The sequence below is a fragment of the Capra hircus genome, chromosome 6 (genome assembly GCF_001704415.2).
Source record: "Capra hircus breed San Clemente chromosome 6, ASM170441v1, whole genome shotgun sequence".
Lineage (NCBI taxonomy): Eukaryota > Metazoa > Chordata > Mammalia > Artiodactyla > Bovidae > Capra > Capra hircus.
The window spans coordinates 101,528,322-101,547,717 of record NC_030813.1 but is presented as its reverse complement, the minus strand read 5'-3'; the positions used below and the strand labels follow the sequence as shown (position 1 = coordinate 101,547,717).

The window sequence follows — 19,396 nt, the reverse complement described above, 5'->3', positions numbered from 1 at the left end:
GGCCTTATCAAAGGACTCAAAATTTGACTCCCTTTTACAGGCATATTCTTTTCTCTCTTTTCCAGTTGGCTCACATCTACTCATCTTTCAGGACATGTGGTAAACTGAATAATGTCCTCTCACTCCAAATATCTACATCCAGATTCCCAGAACCCATGACAATGATACCTTACATAGTAAAACACTTTGCAGGTGTGATTGAATTAAGACTCTTGCCATGAGGCTGTTACCCTGTATTATTCAGGTGGACTCAGTGTAACCACAAGAGTCCCTATGAATTGGGGAGGAGGGTCAGAGTCAGGAGAAAGAGATTTGGTAACTGAAGCAGAGGTCAGAAGGAGAGAGATTTGAAAGTCCTACATTGCTATTGACTTTGAAGATGCAGGAAGGTGGTCACAATCCAAGGAGTGTAGGAGGCCCTGGAAGCTGGTCAAGGCAGCTGATGCTCCCTCAGAGCCTCCAAGGGGAGCTATCTCAGCCAACACCTTGATTTTAGCCTGGGGGAACTGACTGTGGACTTGACCTCCAGGAACTGTTGTTCAGTTGCTCAGTCGTGTTCGACTCTTTTCAACCCTGTGGAGTGCAGCACACCAGCCTTCCCCGTCTTTCACTGTCTCCTGGAGTTTGCTCAAACTCTTGTCCATTAAGTTGATGATGCCATCCAACCATCTCATCCTCTGTTGCCCCCTTTCCCCCTGCCCCCAATCTTTCCCAGCATCAGGGTCTTTTCCAATGAGTTGCTTCTTTGCGTCAGATGGCCAAAGTATTGGAGCTTCAGCATCAGTCCCTACAGTGAATACTCAGGGTTGATTTCCTGTAGAATTGACTGGTTTGATCTCCTTGCTGTTCAAGGGACTTTCAAGAGCTTTCTCTAGTACCACAACTCAAAAGCATCAATTCTTCAACACTCAGCCTTCTTTGTGGTCCAACTCTCACAACCATACATGACTACTGGAAAAACCATAGCTTTGACCACAAAGACCTTTGTAGGCAAAATAATGCCTCTGCTTTTTAGTACGCTGTCTAGATTTGCCATAGCTTTTCTTCCAAGGAGCACACATCTTTTAATTTCATGGCTGAAGTCACTGCCCACAGTGATTTTGGAGCCCAAGAAAATAAAATCTGTCACTATTTACATTTTTTTTCCCCTATTTATTTGCCATGACGTGATGGGACTGGATGCCATGGTCTTTGTTTTTTGAATGTTGAGTTTTAAGCCAGATTTTTCACTCTCCTCTTTCACCTTCATCAAGAGGCTGTTTAGATCCTCTTTGTTTTCTGCCATTAGGGTGGTGTCATCCACATATCAGAGGTTATTGATATTTCTGCCAGCAGTCTTTAAGGTATTATGCTTGTAATAATTTGTTGCAGCAGCAGCGGGAAATTAATAGGGGACATAAATCTCTCTTTCTCTCTCTTTTTTGTAGTGAAACAAGGAGGGAAAAGAGTACACTACATATGACTAGACACGCAGGTGCTCTCAGAGAGAGAGTTACATATTCACAGCAGTTTGAATCACCTATGTGGGGCATTTCTTCTGGGATTCCTTTGGCCAGTCGGTTTGATTTGGCTGATTCTAAGTCTGTGTTGGGCTTATCTCAGAATCCTCCCATGTGCAGGCATGCATTGCTCAGCCAAGATGGATTCCAGTGAAGAGGGCTATGGGTAGCTTTGGCAGCACTCCCCTTTTGACCTTCAAGGAGCTTTCTAGTCAAGAAGGTCTCCCTGACTTTGAGAATGAGAAATATGTGGTCTCTTTGCTGGGCAGGGCCCAGCCTCCTCTCTCAGTTGTTCTCCTGTTGATATTTTGGAGTTTCTGTCCTCAGAGAATGAACTCCAGTGCTCACCTGGGGTGGGAGGGGCATCTTCTCTTTCTGAAACTTGTCCTCAGCACACTGTTGACCTCCAGCCCTGCTGACTCAGGTGCTGGAGTCCAGCAGCTCCTCGTCTACTCAGCTATCAGCACTTTGCTCACAGCTTTGCAACTGTTTACTTGTCTTTCTCCAGACTGTGAAAGATGCTTGAGGGAAGTGTTTTTTGTTTTTGTTTTTTTAACCTCATTTATCTTTATATTTTCAGTACAAATCACTAGACTTGGCAAATAGTAGATATTCAATAAAAGATGAGTGACTTTCCACTATTATGTGATATATGTCAATTACCACTAACAGAGAGTAGAAACGTATCTTACTACATTTTAATGAAATATAACAAGTATATTGAGAAGTGTACAGAGCCCAGGTGTGCAGTATGATGGATTTTCATGAGGTGAACACATCCACATCATTAGCCAGATCAAGAAATGAAACATTGTGGGCACCCAGGAGCCCTCCTTGCATCCCACCCCTGTCCTGACCTCTAATACCAGGGAGTCTGTGCAAACAAAACATATTTTTGATAGGAATTAGGAATACTGAATTTCAAAATGAATTTCCCTTTTAATCGGGTAAGGGTGATCAACAGAAATGTTTGAGACTCAGATAAAAATCTTTCCTTCTAAGGCCTCAGTTTCTTCATCTAGAAATCAAGGAGGTGCCCAGTAATCTCAGTTCATTTCCGTGTGTGAGTCTAAGAATTGGTTTCTGTGATGTCTGGGTGAATTTGATAATGCAGGAAAATTGGATTTTATCATTAAAGCTTGTATGTTATTAAATTATAGGATAATATGATATAATCCAGATTCTTTACCTGGAAAAATGAATGTAGCACCAGAGTAGAGGAGCAGTGACTGGTTATGATTTTTATTTTTCTTGATTCCTGTCTTTCCTCCTAATCTGCTGTTGCATGCTTTCAGTAAATGCATGAAGGCATCTGCCTACTTTATTAAGTAAATAAGATGGCTGAAATTTTTCTTACAAAGACATGGACTTCCTGAAAAGGTCTTAGAGATTGCTGATTTCAGTCTAATATTGTAACTTCCCCCTTAATGTATAGGACAGTGTTTCTAGAGTATTATAAACTTTGAGAGCTACAGGATTAACTCTGGGGTCAGTGAGTAAAAATCCATGTTAATAAGGAAACTGACGATGATATTAAATAGAAAAGTTGATTTGTTCAATTGTTTAGAAAAGAAAACAAATTCTCTTTACTTGTTAATAAATTTGTCAGAGGATCACTCATTTATTTTACTAAAGTGTTTCGTGTTGAAGATTTGGGCTAGGTATTGATGGTTTGAATGAAAGTAGTCAAGATACTATTTTAAAGAAAATGAAAGTGAAAACCAAATATCTAACAAAGACATAAAAAGGAAATGGTTCTTATTTTGTAAGTAGCATTATAATTTATATCAAATTCAACTCAGAATTTTGAATATAACCTATCCTGAATTTTGGAATACATTTTTGTAAGAATATTATTGTCTATTACTCAACGGATGATAGAAAAAGTACTACTTATTGAACAAATAATGTATATCAGAATTTTTACATTAATTTCTTATTTTTATGACTCCATATGTCACCACTGAAACAGAGATACTATTTTTCCCATTTTATGTATAAGTTAATGGAAGCACTGAAAGATCAAATTCAAGGTCGCATAGTTAGTTCACTGTGAGCCCTACATTTTAGTGCAGAGACACTGACTCTATAGTTTCATTTTTTAAAATTTTCTTCATGCTAGGCAGCTTCACTCTGATACACATTATGATTGAGAAGACAGTCATTTTACATATGATTCTTGGTTTTAAAGGAAAAGCCTTGGCCTATTATCTTTTTTCCTCTTCTTTCATTTAAAATCAGTGTCATGTAGAATGTGTAACTTGGAAAGCACACACCTTGGGAAACACAATACCATATCCTGGGCTTCTGAGCATCTCTTTTTGGTTCTTGCAATGACTGCCACAAGGATGGGTCGGTTAAGAAAACCTGATCAAAGTGAAATGGTCAGAAAAATCTGTGGTTGCTTTAGAAGGTGCCTAGGGTAGAAAGGTGCTAAACCAAAGGGGTGGGAAATAGTTCTTTCCAGCCTGCTGTACAAGGTGGTACCTTTCCACTTTTTTTCAGACTCAGGGGGTAAGGATAGCCTTGAAAATCCACCACCAAAATGTTAGTTAGAAGAAATCGAGCGTTGAAAAACATCATGCTCTTTTATTCCCATTAATAGAATAGAAGGACAAATTGTGGTTTATTTACTCAATGAAATCTTGTACAATAGTAAAAATGATACATTGAGTGGCATGCACCAGCGTGGATGAATTTGGGGAGTATAATGTTGAGTGAAAGGAAAATTTCAAAGATTGTATATAATATGATTCTAAAGACTGCCAAGCACTTGCTTGTCACTGGTGTGTCAACTTTCAAAGGATGCTCTCTGGGGAAGGGAGATTCATGCCTGGAAGAAGCAAAATAGCTGAGACATACCTATTCAGCCAAATCTTTGTGGCAGTCACTCAGAAAATTTATTTTTCCCTAGAATGTTTTTAAACTAGTTCTTCCCCATATGAAAGTGAAAAATGAAAGCCAAAGTCATTCAGTCGTGTCTGACTCTGCAACCCCATGGACTATAGAGTCCATGGAATTCTCCAGGCCAGAATATTGGAGTGGGTAGCCTTTCTCTTCTCCAGGGTGTCTACCAAACCCAGGGACCAAAGCTAGGTCTCCTGCATTGGAAGCAGATTCTTTACCAGCTGAGCCGCAAGGGAAGCCCAAGAATACTGGAGTGGGTAGCTTTAACTTCCAGTTATTCCTATAACTAGGCCTTATGTAACCATTAGTTATTCTGACTTTACTGAGTACTTAGATTCTGTATTATAACATATGTATTCCTGAGTTACCCAAATTAGTTACATGTATAGTTTTGCTCCTTGGATCTTTGTGCTTGGTTCTTTGTCTATATTTGACTACTGGCTGCTCAAATACAAGGGCCATGACTACTTTCTGCACTTTCTATGAAACCAAGAACTCAGAAGATTGGAACATAAGCCTGACCTTTCTATTTTCTGACATGATTCTTGGAAGATATTTAACCTCTTTGCGTCTTAGTTTCCTTAGCTTCAAAATGGGAATAGTAACACTTTCACCTATTTACTATTCAGGGGCTTGCATTATGTGAAAAGAAAACTCTTGGAACCCCAAGCAGGGCTTTGAGGCTTGTATACATGAACAGTTTTCAGCCCTGCATGGCCTGTCATGTAGCCACCACTCCAGAAAGGACAGACCAGGAGTCACTTGTCTATGCTTTTCTTCATGTTTTTTCCTTTGATTTTTTTTTAAACCAATAAAAAGACATATGAAAGTAAATAAAAATTAAATAGGAGAGGAAGATAAAGGGAATTTTCATTACATTTCTCATTATGCATTCCCTGGTACACATTTTTAGAGTATCTAGTACTCTTGCCTGGAAAATTCCATGGACGGAGGAGCCTGGAGGGCTGCAGTCCATGGGGTTGCTGAGGGTCAGACACGACTGAGCGACTTCACTCTTACTTTTCACTTTCATGCATTGGAGAAGGAAATGGCAACCCATTCCAGTGTTCTTGCCTGGAGAATCCCAGGGACGGGGGAGCCTGGTAGGCTGCCGTCTATGGGGTCGCACAGAGTCAGACACAACTGAAGTGACTTAGCAGCAGCAGCAGAAGACTGAGGCAGTGGTTTGAGTAAATTACATGGTTGCATTTAGTGTGAGGATACATACTTAATAAACTCTGTTATCTATTTTTGCAAAATTGTTTTAATGTCTTGTGGAAATGAGTATAATCCAAATGTCTACCTTAGGTGTTATATTTGTGTAGACTGTGAACAGATCTAACTGATAATTTTGCTCATGTTTGTAGTATAGTCTAGCGGTCAGCAAACAATAGACCATGGGTCAATTTGGTCCACAGCTCCTTTGTAAGAAAAAATCTTTATTGGAACACAGCTATGCATTTTTGTTTATGTATAGCAGAGTTAATAGTTGTGACAGAAACTGCCTGGCCTAAAAGCCTAAAACATTTACTAATACTTTGTGACCCTTTATAGATGAAGTTTAGTGACCCCTGGTATAGACCAGTTCCAGTTAAAAATGGCCCCATTTGTTTCTCTGTAATGTAAGAGTACTTGATTCAGGTGTAACCTAATGTCTGGGATGCTAAACTTCTAAGAATGGGACTGGCTTCATGGATACTTGGCTTAAGACTCTATTGCTGCCATCTTGAAATAATAATAAATTTTGAAAGGGGGCCTGTGTTTACATTTTGAAGGGAGCCCCACACCTTATGTAGCTAGTCCTGTCTAAGAACATGTATTTTTATAACGTTTAGAGTCAAAAACATGAGGGGAAATGATTAGTATCTCTCTACTTGGGATTCCAGGTGGCTCTGGGGTAAAGAATCCACCTGCCAATGCAGGACACACAGGAGACACTGGTTTGATCCCTGAATTAGGAAGAGTCCCTGCAGGAGAGAATGGCAACATTCCAGTATTTTTGCCTAAAAAATCCCATGGACAGAAGAGCCTGGCAGACTGCAGTCCATGGGATTGCAAAGAGTCAGATATGACTGAGTGACTGAACACATCCCTCTAATTACTTCAACAGAAGTTACAAGATTTAGCTAATAAAAATACAAATGCCCAATTAAATTAGAATTTCAAATAACGACCAATAAATAAGCTTTTTAGTTATAAGCATGTCTCAAATATTGCAGGTATTTTATTTGGATGTTCAACTTCTACACAACTGGTAAAAGCTCTCTAGGGATGATAATAAATATGTATCTTAAATATCTACAGTGCAATTACAGGATATACTACAGAAATCATTTTAATAACCAGGGTAATATATTAGGCTATTAAAAGTCCCCTCCTTGCATTTTGACTTTCTTGTCATCATTAGTCTTGGGTGAAGATTCTAATGCTTATCAATTCATCTTTTCTGACAAAATATTCAGCTGGAACTAAAATTGTAATATTCCTTCAATGTGTCTTTTTTAGTTATCTCAGCTTTAGATTTTTTATATTAATTTATCTTAATTGGAGGCTAATTACTTTACAATATTGTTGTGGTTTTTGCCATACATTGACATGAATCAGTCGTGGGTGCACATGTGTCCCCCATCTTGAACCCCCTCCCACCTCCCTCCCCACCCCATCTCCCTGGGTTGTCCCAGAGCACCAGCTCTGAGTGCTCTGCATGGGTCATCAAACTTGCACTGGTCATCTATGTTATATATGGTAATATACATGCTTCAATGACCACTTTTTCCAGGACTGTTAAATTGCCTTTCATATCTGAGCAGATAAAAAAGGTAATTAATAAAACAAAAAGTAGCCTGAACAAGTGTTTAAAAGTGCCAAGACTTCATAATTTCCAATAAAACTAGAGATGATAAAAGGCAATATTTTAGGATGAAAATCATTGTGGCAGTAACATTTTGCTGAAATTCAAATTGTACAAAAATAAAGGTGAACAAATCAAGGGTGGTTTTAAAGAATTAATTTATAAATTAGTTCTATAGTAGGGAGTTAGTAAGGTGAGTTTGTACAAGTACAATTTCCTTAGTACAGAGGTATTGTATTAACTTTGATGTATTTAAATATTAGGCTTATAAGTGATATGAATCAATAATTCCAATAATCCTCTTGATTCCTCACTTACATAGAAAGTAGAATATTCACAAAAATAATCCTGAGATAAAATTAGTAGAGATAGTTTATTTCAAAAATTAGCAGCGAACAGTAGGCTGTCATGATAGGCAAAGGTACTTCATAGTCTTTTTGAATGTTTTCTTAGAAATGAGTAAGGGAAGCTCTCTTTATATGTTACATGTTATTTTCTTTAAGTGGTAAAATTTAAAATCATATGGTAATTCATGCAGTGACATTTCACATGCTTAATCTCCCATTTAAGAAAGAAATTAATAACCTTCAAAAAGAAATACAGTCCTGAATGGGAAATATATTTTGGAATCAACCTAACTGTGTTATTTTGGTTTTTTAAATAATCACTTATATATAAAAACTGAGAAACACTTTTTCCCAAACTGTGATTGATTATTTTCAGTTCCGATAATTCAGAATTATTCTCTGAGCATGTCATTTTAATTTTGTCAGAAAATTATATTATGCATGTGGTTTTCATAAAATAAAATCCAAAAAAGTTGCATTTATCATCTTACAAAAAGTAATAAAGTTCCTATATATTTCATGTTTTTAATCTGGTCTGCAATGAAAAGCCAGTTATTTCTCTGCATTTTTAAAAATTAATTTCTTTGATGTGGACCATTTTAAAAGCCTGTATTGAATTTGTTGCAATATTACTTGTGTTTTATGTTTTTTTTTTTTTTTGGCCCTAAGTTTTGTGGGATCTTAGATTCCTGACCAGGGATCGAACCTGCACCCCTGCATTGGAAGGCAAAGTCTTAATCACTGGACCACCAGGGAAGTCCCATCCTTGCATTTTTGTTGTTCAGCTGCTCAGTCATGTCCAACTCTTTGTGATCCTATGGATTGCAACACACTAGGCTTCCTTGTCCTTCACTGTCTCCCGGAGTTTGCTCAAACTCAAGTCCATTGAGCTGATGATGCCATCCAACTATCTCATCCTCTGTCGCTCTCTTCTCCTCCTGCCCTCAGTCTTTCCTAGCATGAGGGTCTTTTCAAAGGAGTTAGCTCTTTGCATCAGGTGGCCAAAGTCTTGGAGCTTCAACTTCAGCATCAGTCCTTCCAATGAATATTCAGGGTTGATTTCCTTTAGGACTGACTGGTTTGATCTCCTTGTCCAAGGGTCTCTCAAGAGTCTTCTCCAGGACCATAGTTCGAAAGCATCAATTCTTCAGTGCTTGGCCTTCTTTATGGTCCAACTCTCACATCCCTACACGACTACAGGGAAAACCATAGCTTTTAATAGATGGACCTTTGTTGGCAAAGTGATGTCTCTGTTTTTTAATATGCTGTCTAGGTTTGTCATAGCTTTTCTTCCAAGGAGCAAGCATTGTTTAATTTCATGGCTGAAGTCACTGAATTTTTGATGAATATCAAAATATGAATAATTTTCTTCACAACAATATATCAGTTTCTCCTGATGGATAGCATTTGGAGAGTGTTTACCTACAAAGACAAGTGCTGGAGAAAAGAGTTTTGTAAGTCATTTCTATATGATTAATCCTTGATAAACATTGACTAATATGCTAGGGCTTTCCCTTTTAGGTGTGGGTATTAGGTAGATTAATCTTGATGGCTGTGCATACATATTGCTGCCATATGGTCTTTTCACAGTGACTAGTTTATTATTTTATTATGACCAAATTTTAGCTCATTGAAGATATTTTAATGATCCATAATTAATATATCTGGGAGTGTAGGCAGTAGATATGAACAAATTAGACTTCACATGGCTCCTGGAATGTGAATGGGTCCTTTGTTCTTCCCATTAGGATTTAACTGGGATTTTTATGTTTAAACTTAACAGAAGTTCAATGGGGTATTGGTGGACAATCTTTAGCTGCCTTGCAAACTCAAAGGAGGTTGAAAATGTCAATATATGGAGAAGTTTTGATTTTTGCTTTCTCTCAAAAGGCAAATTTAGAGGTGCTGTAGAATTTTAATTGCTGCATGTTTAGAACCATGCATAGTCTTGTTTCTTAATAAAATGAGTATCATTGAAGCATGGACTCAACCTGTAATTTGCAGTCATTGTTATTCATGACAGATTCAAATTAAGACATAAAGATAGGTTGACTGAAACCATACCTTACCAGGAGTCAGTATTCGTTTATTCAGCAAATATGTATTGTGTGTCTACCGCTGTGTCTGGTCCTGTGTAAGGTGCTAGGTATACAAACATGAGTAAGAGGTATCCTCTTTTTCCAGATACCCATTGTACAGTGGGTAGCAGACATTGTAATTCTAAGGTAAAGAGAGTGGCAGAAATATACCTGTGGTATCTTATCGTTGTTGCGGTTTAGTCACTAAGTTGTGTCTGATCCTTTTGTAGCCCCATGGAGTGTAGCCTGCCAGGCTCCTCCGCTGTCCATGGGATTTTCCAGGTACCTTGGGAGCATAGTTTTCCTGGTCTAGGTCTGGTAGGAGTGGTCTGATGAGGCTTCTAAGATGAATTTATATCTTCAGTGAAACCAAGTATAAAAATAAAACAGAAGTGTGTGAGAGAAGGATTTCAGGCAGAAGAAATTGCATGAGGAAAGGAGAAGGGAGACAGAACATGGTATTATATGATATCATAAGCAGTTTAAGGTTGTTAAAGCAAAATGTGAGGTGAGGATGGGAAGGAGGTATGTCTACAGAGGTGGACAGTGTCCAGTCTGAGGATCAGAGAAGGGAAGGTGGAAAGATCCATATCATTATTACTTTTTGTTTCTTTTCTACCTATTCATGTAAGAATAACATTTTTTGAGAGTCTCTGAAGATTTTTGGTTTGGCCATACATAATCTCCAAGGCTGGTCTAAGTGTCTTTTAGGACAACCCCTATCTTATAATCAATTTTGCTGACAGATGGAAAAATAATCTTAAAAACCTGAGAATAATACCATCTACATGTCTTTTTTCAAATAGCTTTTGGTGTTCTGCAGAGAAGATATTTACATTTTGCTACCACCAGAACAAATATGGGAGGAACAGGGTGAGAAAGGCCCTGTCTCAATTTTGGTTCATTGTGGGTTTTATATTATCATGAGTGATAAGATGAATTGTGACATTCACAATGTGTTATTATTGGACATAAAGTGTTTTTTTCAAAAATCAGGTGAAATAATGCATCAAATATATTGAAAACGTGCTACCAAGTTTAGCCAGATAAACTGAATTTACAAAGCCTTGTGAGTGTACATTTCTCACATGGAGGACTTATGCTCATTTGATACGATATTGGTAAAAGTTAAAGGACAGCCATATCAGACTCTTAAGGAATTACTTCTCACTATGGAAATGGTCTTCAGTTATACTTGTAATATAAAACACAGAATTCTCAAATATATTGTGCTAACTTGAAATAGAAAATTAAACACCTGGCACATCTGTCATTTCTTGTTTTCTGGAACTATTTTTGAAATTCTTGAGGAGAAATCAAAGTGATGGCTTCTTCCTGGATTCTTCCATCAAGGATCACTCATTCTGAAACTGACTGAAATAATATTCAATTACAGGACTGAATTAAAATATTAAAAGAAAAAATACGGTTTCATGCTCTTTACTAACCCGTGTGCCCAATAAAGAAGTTTCAAAATATCTTTACATTCTGGCATAATGTACTATTAATATAATGATGGGCACTAAAATAATAATCTTTCAACCTATCACTAATAATGTGCTTTTTCTCTTCTATTTTAAGATTTAATTACACCTGAAATGAACACCACATTGTAAATCAACTATATTTCAATAAGAAATTAATTTTAAAAATATAATTACATTTGTCCTCATTGTATCTGACAGCATCTAAGGACTCTAAAATGTACCATGATCTTAAAACTGCTCTCTGAAAGTCTGGTAAAGTCTAGCTTTACATGGGGAGTAAGCCTTGGATATTTAGACACCCAGGTGATAGAAACTTGCCTGTTAATTATCATGTGGACCCCTACAAACAGATTATTTTTTCATGAAATCATGCCTGTTTGCCAAGCTCACCTCAGTTAGAAGCAAGTGTGTGAGACAAGCTTAAAGCCAGAAAGCCCCAGGTAGTGAAAAATATTTTTAACCTTATAAAAATGAAATTCCATGTTTATTTAGTGTGGTATAAGGACCACTTGCATTACACTGTCATAATTAAAAGGGTTTTCTTGATCTACTCTCAGAGAAATCTGTTGTTAGAAGTCTCTCTTCTTTCTCTTTTGAAATAGACATATATATGTATATATATGTACATCTGTCTTATCCAGATCTATATTTGTATCCACATATGTCTGTGTTTGCATGCTCAGTCGCTCAATAGTGGCTGACTTTTTGTGATCCCACGGACTGTAACCTGCCAGGTTCCTCTGTCTGTGAAATTTTCCAGGCAATAATACTGGAGTGGATTGACATTTCTTATTCCAGGAAATCTTCCTGATCCAGGGATTGAACTTGCATCAACTGTGTCTTCTGCATTGCAGGCAGTTTTTTACTGCTGAGCCACCAGGGAAACCCCCTATATATATATACAGACTGTATATGTGGGCTCAGCTGCTTCAATCCTGTCCGACTCTTTGCCACCTATAGCCCGCCAGGCTCCTCAGTCCATGGGATTCTCCAGACAAGAACAGTGGAGTGGGTTGTCATGCCTTCCTCCAGGGAAGCTTCCAGATCTAGGAATTGAATTCGTGTCTCCTGCATTGCAGGCAGATTCTTTACCCACTGAGTCACCTGGGAAGACCAACAGAGTATATATCCATGGAAAAATTTGTAGAGAATATATAGGAGAGAAACTTAACTATGATGCTTAGATCAGTGGGCACCAGGAATACAGTATATATCTTCTAGAAATGCTTATTACTTTTAAATATGACTAGGCAAATAATATGTTAATATCTTATTAAAAATTATTAAGTATAAGAATTCCAAAATAGGAATAAATGATGTATTTGTTCATTCCTATTATTTTACTGATAAAATATGAAAACTGTCAGGGTCACAAGACTGTTGTCAGGTTTGGAGGTGGATTCAGGGACTCATAGGACTGAGTATAGGCATACTCACAGCCAAGATTTATTAGAGTGAAAGGATGCAAGGCAGGATCAGCAAAAGAAACAGACAGGTGGGCTGACATCTGAGGGGAATCACATTCCAGCTTCCTAAGTCTTACTTCTCCCAGCAGAGTCTCAGAGGACCTGCCTAATCCCTCCAGCAAAAAAATTGTGACAACATGGCTACAGGGGAAGCTCACTGGAGACTCACTGCCCAAGAAGTCTAGTCACATTGTCCTGTTTGCCTGGTATGTACCAATATTGAGAGTCTCAGAAGGAAAGCACGTGTTTGGCCAAAACCACATTGTGTGTGCACACAATTTTGGCATGGCCAGTTCTAGTAATGGTGGAAATGTGCCTCAAATACAAGTTCCCATACTTCAGCCAATGGCCCAACTTTCATGCAAGCCTTTTTAGAATTAGCAGTCTCAAGCCTGCTATTGGATTCCCAGTTGGCACTAGTGGTAAAGAACCCACTTGCCAATTCAGGAGACATAAAAGACATGGGTTTGATCCCTGGGTCAGGAAGATCCCCTGGAAGAGGACATGGCAACCCACTCCAGGATTCTTGCTTGGAGAATCCCATGAACAGAGGAGCCAGGCAGGCTTTGGTTCACAGGATCGCAAAGAGTCAGACATGACATGACCGAAGTGACTTAGTATGCACACACGGCCTGCTACTGACTGTTTTCTCCACAGAAACCAAATGTATTAAACTATTTAGATTCTTGTGTGGGTATTTAAACTGTTTTTCCCTCTAGGGTATTAATATACTTTAGCAGTTGAATTTCCACACTAATTGGGAACAGTCAGCTTCAAGGTTTCTTTAGGCCAACTAAACATCTGCTGTCTATAAGTTTTAGATTACTGCAAAATAAATGAGGCTTAATTTTCATTGCTATAGAGAGTCATATTTAAGATATTACTTCTATAAATGGTGAAGGCATTAATTGTGAGTAATTTTTCTCTAAATGTCCATTTCAGAAGATGAAGTTCTCTGAACTTAATCTAAACTTAGAAGAAAACACAAACTGAGGTATTTACCATCCTCTGCAGTGACTATGTACTGGTATTTGGTATTGACACTTGATCTTCTACTACTCAACCTTCTTCAATTCATTCTTCATGCTGACTCAGAGTGATCATTTAAAAACACAAGTCTGCTGATGTTTTGCTTACCCTGAAACCATCTGATGGCATTGACTGCTCTGAGTTTCAGGCCCTCAGATTTCCCTAAGCTCCCCCTGTCCTGTGTTAGTCCTGCCTGGAATTCTCATCACTATCCACTAGTTCACTTCTCATTCTTCAGCTTTCAGCACAGATATCAGTTCCTTAAACTTCCTGTCTAGGATTGATCCCATCCATTATAACAGACAGGTCCACCCAGCCTCGTAGACTTTTCTTCCCTGGAACTTGTCACAATTGAAAATTAGCATTTCCTGAAATGGCTTTGATCTGTTTATGTAGTATATATTCAAGAAATGTTTTGTAGTATGTATTCAATAAATGTTTTTTTTAATATTTATTTATTTGGCTGCCTCAGACCTTAGTTGTGGCACACGGGATCTTCATTTCTTGTGTGGGATCTTCCTTCGCAGAGCAAAGGTGCATGGGCTTAGTTGCCCCACTGCATGTGGGATCCTAGGTCCCCCGAACAGGGACTGAACTAGCATTTCCTGCATCTCAAGGTGGATTCTTAACCACTGGGCCACCAGGGATGTCCCATAAATGTTTGTTACATGAAAGCTCAGGGAAAGCTTTGTTTCTATATGTACTCAGATCATCAGAATTGAAAAATGAAAAGTGAAAGTGTTTGTCTCTCAGTTGTGTTGACTCTTTGCAATCCCATGGACTGTAGCCCATCAGGCTCTTCGGTCCATGGAATTTCCCAGGCAAGGATGGTGGAATGGGTTGCCATTCCCTTCTTCAGGGGATCTTCTCAACCCAGGGATCAAACCCAGGTTTCCTGCATTGTAGGCAGATACGTTACCATCTGAGCCACCAGGGAAGCTCATCAGAATTGAGGTAGAGATCTAATTCTTACAAATGGAATTTTGGGTATTACAAAATGTTAAGTAAGCCATAGTTCAAAAAAGTTTTAAAATAAAAACTGTGGCATGTTTAACCCATTAATGTAGAGGGGTGTTGTGCTCAGCCTGCAGAGGGAGGCACCCCAAATTTGGTTCTTATGTTGAGTAATGATGCTACACATGTACTGAGAGGGTACGAAAAGGGTTATTGCTTATATGATGAAATTGTTGGGGGACAGCAGGGTATGTTCCTAAGCAGGTTCAAAAATGGCATGAGAAAGCAAGGGAAAGAGAGGCATGAGAAAGCAAGGGAAAGAGACTGGCTTGGGGTTTCTTTATGGTTGGGGGTGAGAGTTTCTTTATGCATGGTACAGAGGTTGTGTGATCCAAATGTCCTGCTGGTGCCAAATCAGGGAGCATCTGGTGCTTTCTTATCAGCTTGCCCGGAAGTGGAAAGGGGGTGAGGGGTGAGGGTGGAACAGGGTGGGCCACTTCCTCCTGCAGGGAAGTGATAAGGGGCCCGGGTTTGACGCAGTTCTGTAGCAAGGAGGCCTCAGTGGTGGTGGGATTCTTGCAGGTTGTGCTTCCATGACTCAAGGCAGCTGAGTGTGGAGGATCTTGGACTCAGACCCTGTGAGAGCGCCTCTTTTCAGAAGAGTACTGAATGCAAGCAGCAAATGCCACTCTGATGGAATGTAACTGAGGAGGGCAGTGTCTTGTGCCACAGTCCATGGGCAATTCCTGTCCATCACAGGTGGTCCAGAGATTCCAGGAAATGAGATTAAAAAATTACTGGTCTTTGAACTGAAGAAATCTCAAGAAAGCAGAGGGCACTAGTGGGAAGACCTTCTGTATTGCAATTTGGATATATTTTAGAGCCTTTTTTTGGGGAGGTCCCATTCTAGATGGGCTTATTTGTAAATAACAGCATAAATGGGTTTGAAAGTGAAAGTGTTAGTTGCTCAGTCATGTCTGACTCTTTGCAACCCTGTGGCTGCCAGGCTCCTCTGTCTATGGAATTCTCCAGGCAAGAATACTTGAGTGGGTTGCCATTCCCTTCTTCAGGGGATCTTCCCAACTCAGGAATTGAACCCAGGAATCCTGCATTGCAGGCGATTCTTTAGGACAGCCCCTAAACGGGCTTAAGTAAAACTTGCAAGTGAGGCATATAGTGTGTCCTGAACCCAGAAAGGCATAAAAGATGCTGGGCTTGTTTAACACTGAATGCTGAGGGTTAACAACTATTTCTTGATAGAGATAAAGTGACACTTGGCTTACCAAATAGTTTTCAGGAATTTAACTGAGATGGTGGGAACTTCTACTTTGTGTGGGGCATCCCGTTTTTTTGTGAGCTTGTTTGTAAATGTTTGTATGTCTTGACTAAGTGTTTCAACTGAATCTCTGTGGAGAAAAATGTCATCAGTGTGATATAACACTTGCCCCTGGAGAAAGCTGGATAAAGTTTAGACTTTGCCACAAACACTGTGTGTCATGGCAGGGCAGTTGAAGTATTCGACCATGGGTAGCCAGGATGTGTGTTCTGTCCCTTCAAAGGTGAAGGCAAGCTGTAAACTGTGACTGAGAGACTGTTGAAATAGGCACTGAAGACAGCATATTAACCAAATCTATAACACCAAAATATACACCAATAGCTGATTGGATCCATCCAATCAATAATTTTAATAGTATTGGGTGTGGAGACCTTAAATGGGTAAGACTGTGGTATTAGGTAATAGTAATAGTAAATATTAGTAATCCACCCTGAGGTGCTATTCATTCATTCAGATTTAAAAAAACCCAAATCTGGCTGTTGATGAAGGAATAGGGGTCATTATCACCCTTTTCCTAAATAGGTCTTATAATAGTCCTCTAAGGGGAAGGTCCATGGAGTTCCTTTTTAAGAAGCCAGTTGTGAGTACCAAAGACTTAATTTAATTTGGTTCAGAGTATCCATGACCTCTGGAAGATATTTTAGAGCGGTGGACATCATGTGTGCATTTGTGCTAAGTTGTTTCAATCGTGTCTGACTGTTTGTGACCCTATGGACTGTAGCCCACCAGGCTTCTCTTTCCATGGGATTCTCTAGGCAAGAATAGAATCAGTTGCCATGGCTTCCTCCATGGGGTCTTCATGGCTGTGTGAAATTTAGGCAAAGAATAGTTCTGGTGGTTAAGAGGAGAATGGATTCTATCTCTATTTTATATCTTATAACTTTCCTGTGAGTATAAAAAATACTTGGTATAAGTTTAGTAGATGCCCTGCTGCTGCTGCTGCTAAGTCACTTCAGTCGTGTCCGACTCTGTGGGACCCCATAGATGGCAGCCCATCAGGTTCCCCCGTTCCTGGGATTCTCCAGGCAAGAACACTGGAGTGGGTTGCCATTTCCTTCTCCAATGCATGAAAGTGAAAAGTGAAAGAGAAGTCACTTAGTCATGTCCGTCTCTTCGCAACCCCATGGACTGCAGCCTACCAGGCTCCTCCATCCATGCAATTTTCTAGGAAAGAGTAATGGAGTGGGGTGCCATCACCCTAGTTTAAATTAATTTGAGTCCCCAAATTGATGGAGGTCGTGAGAGTCTTTGAAAAACACGGAAATCAAACCAGCCGATCCTAAAGGAACTCAACCCTGAGTATTCATTGCAAGGCTGCACTTTGCTGGAGCAGCTGTGTAGAGAGACTCCATGTCCAAGGTAAGTGAAACCCAAGTAAGACGGTAGGCACTGAGAGAGGGGATCCGACAGCAGACAGACTGAAACTACAATCGCAGACAACAAGCCAATCTGATCACATGGACCACAGCCTTGTCTAACTCAGTGAAACTATGAGCCATGCCATATGGGGCTACCCAAGATGGACGGGTCATGGTGGAGAGGCCTGACAGAATGTGGTCCACTGGAGAAGGGAATGGTAAACCACTTCAGTATTCTTGCCTTAAGAACCCCATGAACAGTTTGAAAAGGCAAAAAGATAGGACACTGAAAGATGAACTCCCCAGCTCGGTAGGTGCCCAATATGCTACTGGAGATCAGTGGAGAAATAACTCCAGAAAGAATGAAGAGTTGGAGCCAAAGCAAAAACAACATCCAGTTGTCAATGGAACGGGTGATAGAAGCAAGGTTTGATGCTGTAAAGAGCAATATTACATAGCCACCTGGTAGGTCTGTGAATCAAAGCAAATTGGAAGTGGTCAAACAGGAGATGGCAACAATGAACATTGACATTTTAGGAATCAGAGAACTGAAATGGATTGGAATGGGTGAATTCAACTCAGATGACCATTTTATCTACTATTGTGGATAGGAATCCCTTAGAAGAGACGGAGTAGCTGTCATAGTCAACAAAAGAGTCCAAAATGCAGTACTTGGATGCAATCTCAAAAGCGACAGAATGATCTCTGTTCATTTTCAAGGCAAACCATTCAATATCACGGTAATCCAAGTCTATGCTTGACCAGTAATGCTGAAAAGCTGAAGTTGAGAACAGTTCTATGAAGACCTACAAGACCTTCTGGAACTAACACCCCAAAAAGATGTCCTTTCATTATAGGGGGCTGGAATGCAAAAGTAGGAAGTCAAAAAACACCTGGAATAACAGGCAAATTTGGCCTTGGAGTACAGAATGAAGCAGGGCAAAGGCTAATAGAGTTCTACCAAGAGAACACACTGGCCATAGCAAACACCCTCTTCCAACAACACAAGAGAAGACTCCACACATGGACATCACCAGATGGTCAACACTGAAATCAGATTGATTATATTCTTTGTAGCCAAAGATGGAGAAGCTCTATACAGTCAGCAAAAACAAGACCTGGAGCTGACTGTGGTTCGGATCATGAACTCCTTATTGCCAAATTCAGACTGAAATTGAAAAAAGTGGAGAAAACCACTAGACCTATCAGGTATGACCTAAATCAAATCCCTTCTGACTATACAATGGAAGTGAGAAATAGATTTAAGGGACTAGATCTGATAGACAGAGTGCCTGATGAACTTTGTATGGAGGTTCGTGACATTGTACAGGAGACAGGAATCAAGACCATCCCCAAGAAAAAGAAATGTAAAAAAGCAAAATGGCTGTCTGGGGAGGCCTTACAAATAGCTGTGAAAAGAAGAGAAGTGAAAAGCAAATGAGAAAAGGAAAAATATACCCATCTGAAGGCAGAGTTCCAAAGAATAGCAAGGAGAGATAAGAAAGTCTTTCTCAGCGATCAATGCAAAGAAATGGAGGAAAACAATAGAATGGGAAAGACTAGAGATCTCTTCAAGAAAATTAGAGATACCAAGGGAACATTTCATGCAAACATAGGCACAATAAAGGACAGAAATGGTATGGACCTAACAGAAGCAGAAGATATTAAGAAGAGGTGGCAAGAATACACAGAAAAAGTATACAGAAAAGATTTTCAGGACCCAGATAACCACGATGGTGTGATCACTCAGCTAGAGCCAAATATCCTAGAATGTGATGTCAAGTGGGCATTAGAAAGCATCACTACAAAGAAAGCTAGTGGAGATGATGGCATTCCAGTTGAGCTATTTCAAATCCTGAAAGATGATGCTGTGAAAGTGCTGCACTCAATATGCCAGCAAACTGGAAAACTCAGCAATGGTCACAGGACTGGAAAAGTCAGTTTTCATTCCAATCCCAAAGAAAGGCAATGCCAAAGAATACTCAAACTACTGCACAATTGCACTCATTTCACATGCTAGTAAAGTAATGCTCAGAATTCTCCAAGCCAGGCTTCAGCAATACATGAACCGTGAACTTCCAGAC

The 19,396-nt window shown here is 39.4% G+C and overlaps 1 protein-coding gene across 9 annotated transcripts in view; it reads left to right on the top strand.

Moving 5' to 3' along the window:
* The window catches only part of MAPK10 (mitogen-activated protein kinase 10), a 379,167-nt gene that overhangs the window by 132,920 nt on the left and 226,851 nt on the right, over positions 1–19,396 (top strand). The window contains exon 3 of one of the 9 annotated variants that reach the window (XM_013964768.2): positions 12,725–12,841. The exons of the other annotated variants lie outside the window; for them this stretch is intronic. The gene's annotated coding sequence lies outside the window, so the exon portion shown is untranslated. The remainder of the gene's footprint in view (positions 1–12,724; positions 12,842–19,396) is intronic. 9 annotated transcript variants of the gene reach the window in all.